This window comes from Eptatretus burgeri, chromosome 11 (genome assembly GCF_056783735.1).
Source record: "Eptatretus burgeri isolate ZD-2024b chromosome 11, Ebu_testis_v1, whole genome shotgun sequence".
Taxonomy (NCBI): domain Eukaryota; kingdom Metazoa; phylum Chordata; class Myxini; order Myxiniformes; family Myxinidae; genus Eptatretus; species Eptatretus burgeri.
Genome location: NC_140971.1, coordinates 100,261,675 through 100,272,424, shown reverse-complemented (window position 1 = coordinate 100,272,424; position 10,750 = coordinate 100,261,675).

Genomic DNA, 10,750 nt, shown 5'->3' with positions numbered 1-10,750 from the left:
TTTTCTGACATTAATCTCTTTTTCATATTTTAATTTTGTAAATGTTTCTGATGGTTTCATATTTGTTGACGTGTGAATCGTGTCATTATACTTATCCACAATATCCTGAATAAAAGATGACCATTGTTGTGAACCAAGTTGTGTGAATTTGTTATATAGTCTCTCTTTTAAGGTACGATTAAAACGTTCAACAACAACTGCCTTCCCTTCATTAAAGGTACTGTATAATGTAATACTGTTATTTTTTAGAAAATTCATAAATGTCTTGTTATAAAACTCTCTACCCTCATCAGTCCACAATTTTTGAGGTTTTCTCTTACTTTTATTAAATATCTGTTGAAAGGCTAACATAAGAGTATTACCTGTTTTGTTTTTTAATGGGACAACCCATACGTATCTACTCCTCAAATCAATAACGGTTAAAGCATACTTGTACCCCTTATCATTATTGAGTTCAATCAAATCAGCAGACCAGATATAATCAACTTCCTTGGAATAAACTTTCCTTCTCTGAAACTTTGTGAATATTGGTTTATGTAATTCATCAGCTAATTGCTCTTCAGTCTTAATGACATCATTAGAGCCTATAAGTTTTTTGAATTTCCAAGTCCAAGTTTCAATTTAGCACTGATCATCTTCTTCACAATGAAACGATCAACTTTTTCTCTCAAGGTTGGATTTTGTATCAGAGACAAATTATACAACATTTCTCTATCGGCTTCATGCTTTTCTTCCAACGTTGTGGTATTCCCATAATCAATATCGTGTCTCATGCACACTTCATCAACTCTATTGATAGGCTTACTCCAGAATTTAGGATTGTCTGCCTCATCTAATCTTTTATCCAAGTTTGTGCCTGGACCACAGAAAGAATACCCTGTAAGATGTAATTCCCCTGGTATTCCAGTAGTTGTAAATTTACTTCCTGATATAAACTTTTGTATATCTCCTCCTTGTTTGTGTTTGGAGATAAATTGATTTTTTTTTGAACCACACACCAAACATATACCTTTTTGTATAACCCTGTTATCTTTACTTTTAATATATGAAATATTTTTAGTATTAGTTTTCTTTTTACATTTGAGACAATAACTCATTTATTTATGTGAAAAATTCCTGCAGAGTGCAAAAACCTTTTTAGTTTCCAACATGCACATTTGAATCTTAATTTTTAAAACATAAAGAATCCTTAGAAATGCCTTCACTCTCTCTTCCATTTATTTAAGAAAAAAAATAAAAATGAAAAACTTGAATTAAAATGAATAGCTTGTCGATGTCAATAGTCTTGTCGAAAGTATTACAAATAGACTTGTCAATTCTTTGTTTTCCTCCTCGGTGGGTTGAGTTATTTTCTGTAATACCACCAATCTTTTTTTAATCTCACTGGTTTCCATATTTTGATATTTATTTTGTCTCGCTCTTTCCTCCCTCTCCTCCCTCTCTCTCTTCTCTCTTTCCTCCCTCTCTCTCTTCTCTCTCTTCTCCCTTTCATCCCTCTCTCTTCTCTCTTTCCTCCCTCTCTCTCTTCTCAACTTTCCTCCCTCTCTCTCTTCTCCCTCTCCTCCTTTTCCTCCTCTTCCCGCTCTTCTTCAACTCCTTCCTCATCCCTTATTATCCTGAATCGCTTACACCCCATAGAATATTATACATATATTCATCAGGATTTCTTGTTATTCCTGTATCCAAAATAATTTTTTTTACAACAGGAAACCAATAAAATTTCTTTTGAATTTCTAAAAGAGCCTTACCTTTTCTTAACTTTATAATTTTTTCATTATTTAACATTCTAATTAAATCTAAAGTTGTCGGTTTATCAACATCAGCATAATGCCAATCTTTTATTGAAAATACCTCATTCTTATGTTGTAGAACATATTTATTAAAATACCGAATACCCTTTTCTTGAAGGTATGCTTGGACACAGAAATGATAATTTTCTTGAAGCCTTCTTGCTGTCATTTATGTATTAGAAATATATGTTAGAATAATATTATGGCACGAAACACCTCCCCATCTTTCCTAGTTAAATCATTTTGTATTTCCTTACTTATTATATATAATCCTGTTTTTTCTGTTTTCATGAGATAAACAAGGGCAAAACCATTATTATATTTACCCTTATTAAATTCTTTTATTTGTTGTTTACTAATCGTGGCCCCACAAAACTCATTCTCGATACCAAGTGGATAATATTCTTACTTACGAGACTGATTTAATTGTTCCAGGTCTTCGAGGTTAATTTTAAATGACCAATTATACCCTAAATCATTCATATCATACCACCATTGTTCTATTCTCATACAAACGATACGCCCTTCTTTATAAAAATTTATTTTAATTCGAACTGTGAATTCTGTATGACCTGGAGATAATATCAACACTTCTGTATCTTTGGAATACACGGCCGTTTTATTTAAGGATATATATTGTGATAAATCGCTTAATCTCACCAAGTCATTCGCGTCAGTCGGGCTTGGATAATTTTTTAATTTATAAGCATTTTTCATGTTAATATTTTTAGTTATATTATACTTATGTCGTTCAGCCTGTGCCTTTGTGTAATAATTTGATAAATCAATATCCAGTTCTTGAGATACACCAAAGATAGAACCATCTTTACCAACATAAGTCATTTATATTAGATTAAAAATAATATCATAAAATTTTTTATTTTTGTTGAGTTGAAATAATACATATAGACATAATTGACCACAACACTTGGAATTTAATTCTTGGACTTGAAATGTTTGATAAACACCATTCTGTAAGAATTTTATGACTTCAACAGGTGGTGGAAGACCAAAACTATCAAAATAATATTTATCTTGACTATTAAAAATACAAACCCAATGAGAACCGTTCCCATTATTATCTTCTAAGTTCATAATAATATTCTTTGTATGTTTCGGCACATTTGTTAATTCATCTCTCATACAAATAACCACATTATGAATTTTTAATTTCTTACAATATTTGACAAGTTGTAAATTTGATGTTGTATTCTTTCCAAATTCTTTCAACCACTCATCAATGCTCATTTATTTATTAGAAAGATATAATCCATTACCTCTTTTCGTTAATTTAACACCTGCTTGTGCTATAGAAGAAAGCATATCTCCAACTAACAATCTCGCTTTATCAGGCAGACCTTCAAGTTTTTCAGCAAAATCAACAATTACACCACTTCCACTAATTTGTTTCTCCAACTCTTTGTTATGTCTTTCCAATTCTTTTTGAGCCTGGAGTTGAGCCTTCCTTTCGTTGGCAGTTTTCACCGCTCTTGAAATACCACCCGTCAATGCTCCAACCGCACTTAAATCAGCAAATAAAGGAATTAGAAATGGGAGAAATCCTCCACTCGTCTCTCTTATTAAATATTTTTTCAACATTGGTTTTGTCATTTTAATTTTAAGTGAGCCAGTGTCATTCAAGATTTTAACCTGTTCTCTTGTGAGCAAAACATCAATTCTTACTGCTCCTTTTCTCTGAATTGTATTAACGTTAATCGTACAAGGCTTTTGATTTTGAACACAAGATGATAGTTTATGAAGATTGATTTGATTAACATATACCCCGGTTGGTACTTTGCCACTCATTTATTTAACAAAAAATTATGTGAGACTAATCATCACACCATTATCTGTATTAATCTGCAATTCTGTTTCTTCCAAAATCAAACAATATGTATCAACTTCTTCACTCTCTCCTCTTTCAATGTATAGGGAAGTATCCACTCGATTAGACTTTATAGTTTCCTTTTGAGCGCTCAGGTCAAACGCATAGATTGTATACAAACTTTTAAATGCTGTCATATCCAAAATAGGTTCTTTATTTCCATTACTTTCACACACCTTTTGGTAAGACTTGTATGCTTCAGCAAAATCATTTTTTTCCCAATTAATTTCCAATCTATCTCGTGGATAAAATGTTCCATCTAGAGAAACGCGAAGTTGTTTCACCTTAGCATTATCACTCAATGCATTATTCTTATCAGTCACAGTATCACCATCTGGCTTTTTAAAAATCATCCACAGATATCGTGGCTTTCCTTCCAGAACACCCAAATTCCACGTGTAAGTAGTTTGGTTGAGTTTAACGTGTTGACATCTTCTTTTGAGGTATGATACACTGAGTGGTTTCTTTGAGTTAAGTCTTCGATTCAACAGCTCTTCTGTTTTAAGATTAGGAGTATATTCACTGATATACCAACTCATCTCCTCAATTACAAATTTATTCTGATCCCAAAAGCATTACCAACACCAAAAAGCAATCGATTTTCATTATCATTCCTTTGACGTTGAAATCTAATTTTAAGACCATACAGAACTTTATCATGATCACAAAATCCAAATATACCTTTAAGAGGAACTGCCACAGTAAAACTTTCTGCTTTTGTATCATCATTATACATTCCTTTCCTTTGAGTATATCCAGGGTCTGTGTTTGTTCCCGTTGACATATCAGGAATAAAACCTTCGACAGACCCCTTTCCTATTCTATCACTGAATGTATAGAGTGTAAATTTCATCATTTCAGATACAGCAGAGACATAATCAACCGCTTCAACTTCTTGTGTTCCAATATACAAACGCACACTATCAAACATTTTCCAGAAGAAATCATTTACAAGTGTAGCGTTTGTGTTATTCCCAGCTTTATTGAATTTAAATTTACACAACAAGAAACTTTCGGAGAGATTCAAATAGGTTTGTTGATTATTTATTTCAAAACTTTTTGTACCATTCGTATTCCAGTCTGTTCCAGTTATTGCATTTACCTTGAAGTAATCTTCTTTTTTAGTGGAGTTTGAGATAATAATAGTATCATCTAAATCATAGATACTATCAATTGCTTCCATACTTGTATTTATTTAGGAAAAAAGATGTTAAAACTTTTGAAACCCTGATCCAAGTATTTGAATTATTTTCTGTCGTTCTTGGGGGGACAACTGAGTTTTGCCTTTCTTAATTTCTTTTATTGCTTGTAATTTATGAGATTCCTTCTGGGCATCTTTTATGCTCATTACAGCACCTGCTACATTTCCCACAGCAGAAGCAGTTGAACCAATTAGATCTTTATGTTTAAGAATAGTTGAACAAATACCCATTAGAGTATCAATTATACCATCTCCTCTAAATTGATGTCCAACACCCCTTTGTCTCTTAGGTTTATAGTATCCTCTACCAAGATACATACCTTCACCCTTGTAGTATGGGGAAAGGAACATCCCATCCCCTGTAATTATTTTATATTTTCCCAACTCGTGTTTCCTCACAATAACCATCATATTTATTTATTGGAAAACTTCACGTAGGTGAATTCTGATGGATATAACTTCTCCATTAAAAGAAATCACACGATTATCTTGGTCGGTTATCCTAAAATTTACTCTGTGTATGGTTTTTCCTGACACAGGGAGATAAACCAAATTTTTAGGTTCCATATTGAATTTATAACCAATTGGGGTTGAGTATGCGCTGAATGAAAATATTGTATTTGCTTTTTTTCCATCATTATAAGCACCATCAATCAAATCACAGTGAATTAACACCGAATTTATTCCTGAGGATATTTGAATGACATTATCACTGTAAAACGTCCCATTAGTTTCAATATTTTTTGAGGAGAAACCCAATAACTCTCTAAATGAATTATCAATTGTGAAATCAACCTTGTAGTTATTTTTAACTTTAATCGTTGATTTTGAAGTATGTTTTTGAATGTCTATAACAATATTTTTTTTGGTTTATCACCCTGTTTTTTCATAAGACGAGCAATTTCGGAAGATATTTGAGAAATCTCATATGCTCCGGGTGAGACTGTTATCGTTTTGTATCCACTTCCCGGATTATAACTAAGCTTGTCATTTTTCTCGCTTCTATGAAATAAGGTATTATAAGTTTCCATGGACAATAAAGATGCCTCATATTCTTTTGTTGTGTCACGTTGTAGTGGGTATGGGAATGAAGATGTGTGGTCGCTTGTTGTGAAATTGAAACAACGGATTGTGCTTCTCATCTTATTTAATATGAGATAAAATGTCTTTATATTGATATTTATTAATTATTTTCATGTTCATCAACTGGTCTAAAATGGCTGATGCTTCATTAAAACAATTGTTATTTCCAGCCTTCTTACTGCCTAACAACAATAACAGTCTATTAACTAATTGCGATGGGTCATTTGGAAGAAAACTAACACCTGAACCAAGGATACTTAAAGCCTGAATAATGTGTTTCTCCTTCTCATTCTTCCTACTTTTACCAGAAAGAATAACCTTATAATTTAGAGTGTTCAGCAGATCAATATATACTCTATCATCATTATTTTCCATATCCAATGGTTTATCAATATACTTTGATTCATCCCTCACAGTTGAACCTTGTCTTCCATCTTTTGTGAGAAGAAACATTAATCTCGGAGTTAGTTTAACAGGGGGTTGAGCAGAACCCAAGAACCTTAATTCATCATTAAATATTAATACCTTTTCTTGAAGAAGATGAAATATTTCTGGTTGTTCTGTTGGAATGAGTCCTGCTTTGGTTTTTGAATCCGCTGAATATTCATTGTTTTGAAGAGCATTCACAATATAATCAGGGGGTTGATTAATCTCTTCCAGTTGTTGAAATAAACCTTCATCATCATCATATACCTTTCATTCTCCTAAATGTTCTAATTCTTCCTCCGTCATTTGATCAAAATCTTTTAACATTTGAAGTTTTTTAGGAGTATATTCTACTGTGGGAACTGTGGAAACATCTTTCATTTTTTCTTGGGAAGTTTTTAAAAGTGGTTTTAAAAATTTCTCTTGTTTTCTTTCAAATGCTTCTTCGCCCGTTAGTTTCTGTCTGCGTTTCTTCTTTATGTCTTCCTGCTGTTTTACAACTTTTGAAACCAACTCTTGATGTTCCTTAAATCTTCTTGCTCTTTCTTTTGCATCCATTTATTTATTGTAAAATATAATTTAATGAATTGTAAAGATCAACAGGGAAATTTTCCTTTTCTTCATCATTCAAGTAGATGTGTTTAAATAAATCCTTTTCTTTAAATATTTCATCAAATTCTTTATTAACATTAATGCGATTTGTAATTTCTTCTTCACTAATACTTGCATCTCTGCTTTTCATACGTTTGCGTTGAGTTTCTTCATCAACATCAAAACCGAATGATAAAATCTTCACTCCGCTCTGATGTTTAATAATTTGTCTCGTTCCTTCTGGATTAGTTTCTAATATCCCAACACCACCAGATTTTAGTTTCCTTAACTCACTCTTACAATGTGAATATTTTGTTGTACCAAGAGAAACCTCCTCAAATATTTGACCTTCATTCCTCAATCGCATATGTTCCTCCACTGAAATATAGTGATAATCTTCACCTTTTACTTCTCCAGGTCTTATTGCTCTAGTTGTTGTTGATACAATGCGTATCACGGGGTGTTTTTTAAGTAAATTTACAATATTCTCATTTTTACTACACAAGAACCTTGATTTATGAAAGTTTTTTCCAGAAGCAGATCGACCCACTAGATTTACAATAATAGTTGTCATTTATATATGTAATTGTTTATAAAACAAAAAATATATCCCTTAATATCTCATCTTGTTTCACAACAATATATTTATATTTTTCAGTCGTGTGCTTCATGTAATCCTCAAATTTCTTTTTACTACATAATGTAGAACAATTATCTCTCCAAAAATTATTGATATCTATTGAATTTAACTTGAATAAAATAAAAGTATTCGCATTGTTTCTGATGGAACGACGAGGAAGTTGAAAGTACGATTGACTAAGATAAATACAATTACAATAAGAATGTCTCCCTCTTGTGTAGTAGCTGTCCATTACCGTTTGGTTTCTCTCATTAACACAATCATCAAAGATAACGAGGTTCTTTTTTGATTTATCCAAATCTTGGGGAGACGGTATATCATCCGTATTATCACTAAGAATACAAGTTATAGGATTTGATTTCTTTTTACATCTCTGTGTATCACAAAATAGTTGAATTATATCTTCAATGTTATAATCATTTAGGTTTTTTTGACGTTTAAATAAACCGATTATATCTTCTTTTTGAAGACCAGCATTAAAACCTTGTGAGAGTAGTTGATACTCTGGTTGAAAACTCGACTTTGTGAAAATTATTAAATTATCATAATCTAAAAAGCTGGGAGTGAGGAGCATTTTTAAAAGTAAGCAGGTTTTTCCACATCCACTTGAACCAACTATGAGACATCTTAATGAATTTGGGAGATTTTTATGGTTGTTAAATTTTATCTTATTTTCCCAAATGGGTAAAAAATCATTCATTTATATATTTGGAAAACAGGTTATTTAATTTATTATTGGCTTTTTTAGAAACTCTATATTTTATCCTAAGTTCAGGTTTAATTTCAAGATAATCCATTATTTTATTTATACAATATCTTGTGTTGATATTTCCCTGAAAATTACATCCATGAATAATATATAACAACAATCCTTTGAACATTTCTCTTATACGTTCAGTTTCTTCCCTTGTAAGGAAAGGTGTGTTATCACCCTCATACTTTACATTCATTTGTCTCATCAATCTTGTAAAGTAATTCATTTTTGGTGTAAATCTAAAAGAATTATTTTCCTTTTTATATTTTTTATTATCATTAATTAGAAGATAATCACAGAATATACATTGTTTATAAGCTTTTGACTCTGTGTTTAATCCCCGTCTTTCACACGCAGGACAATTCTCAAATTTGTCATATGGAGAATCAGGAAAGTCTAGCATATTTATAAAGTAAAACTTTACTTAAACTGAAATTCATCTATACTTTCAGTTGTATATTGGCTCATATTTAATAATATTACCATCGATATCGATATACTTTTTTCATTATCAGATTCAACGACAACATTTTTTATATTAAAGGTAATTTTAAAATGATCGTTAACTACTATTGAACGAAATGTCATTTCACCTGATATATTAACATCCTTTATTTCATCAGGATTTACATCTTTAGGGTTGTTGAAAAAAATACAAATTTCTCCTTGCATATTACAGATGGTCTTATCTTTTCTTTCTAAAGCTTCATCCATAAGGTTTTTGTTTTTTGACACTTTTTCTTGTTTCATTGCTTTTTCTAGTTTTGAATATATTACCAGAAGGAGAGGAGAAACTTTTGTTCGAGATACTTTAATTGATGTTCTACCAGGTATACTAAAAGCCCTTCCACTGAAGGAAATTGAAGAACTCATATTATTTACCATAATTGTTTTTATCCAATAGTTGTTATATTTATCTTTGTTCAATTTTACATCTTTGACATATTTCTCAGTATCTTTAACAAATGAAGAGATTGATTGAAACTTGTCTTTTGTGTCTTGAAACATTGTATTTATTAAGTGAAAAGGTTGGAGGATAAAATGGTTTTAAGCACAGATTCACCTGTAAAATAAACGAAATTTTTTAGTTTAAGCAAAGATTTATTATATAAATATGGTGAATACAACATACTGCGATGTTTGTAATCACAAATATAAACATTATAGAAAACACCTCCGAACCAACAAACACACATTTAATCTATTTCATAAAATATCTCCTCTTGAGTTGGAAAGAAAACATTGTGATATCTGCTCAAAGGATGTTTTGAAGAGTAGTTATAATAGACATCTTCAATCACAAAAACACAAGAAAAATGAGTTTAAAGTAAAGGGAGACTATTGTATTGAAAACACTGATGGGGCATTTAAAGGGCATATAAAAATAAGGATTTTTCAATTTGGAGAACCCGGTCCATCATCAATAGCTGAATCAATTGAAATAGTGAAACCTGATGTTGAAAAAGTTATTAAAAAGACATTAAAAGAAATGAAAACTTTAAAGTTTTATATGGGAGTGAAAATGAATATGAAAAGACAAGATGAAGAACAAACTCCTTATATGAGAACAGATCTTCATTTTATAACATCATTTCAAGATTTTTTGAATAGTGGGGTTCATGAAGAACTATCAAAACAAGAGGAGGATGTTGATAATACAGTGGAAGGAAGTGGATTCAATATTAAAAAAATCATCTTTTTGGATATACACATTCTAAAATCAAACCCTCTTAAAGCTTCTTCTTATATTGAATTACCAAAAGAAATAAAACGAAAGAAGAAATTTGTTAATATTAAGAACAATGATAATAAATGTTTTCTCTGGTCTGTTCTTGCTCACTTTCATCCACCAAAATGTAATTCAGAAAGAGTAAAACAATATATGAAATATGAGAATACCTTGGACATTAAAGATTTTAAATTCCCAATGCCACTAACAGATATTCCTAAATTTGAGAAAAAGAATAATCTTTATATTAATGTATATGGATTAATGGATACAAACAAAGTTCAAATATTAAAAATTTCAAACAACTATAAAAATGAAGAAACACACATTGATCTTTTATATTTTAGTGTTGGAAAGAATTCACATTACACATACATCAATAATTTATCAAGATTAATCTCTTCTCAGGTATTCAGAACAGCAAACAAAATATATCCTTGTAAGCGATGTCTTCATTCATTTCATACAAAAGAACGATTAGAACAACATTCAAAATATTGTAGTAATCATAAATCAGCTGTAATTACAATGCCTAAACCTGGTGAAAAGATTTCTTTTGAAGATTATAATAAATCTATCATGCACCCATTTGTGATATACGCTGATTTTGAGTGTATCCTTAAAAAGATAAATACTGCTTCTCCTAATTCA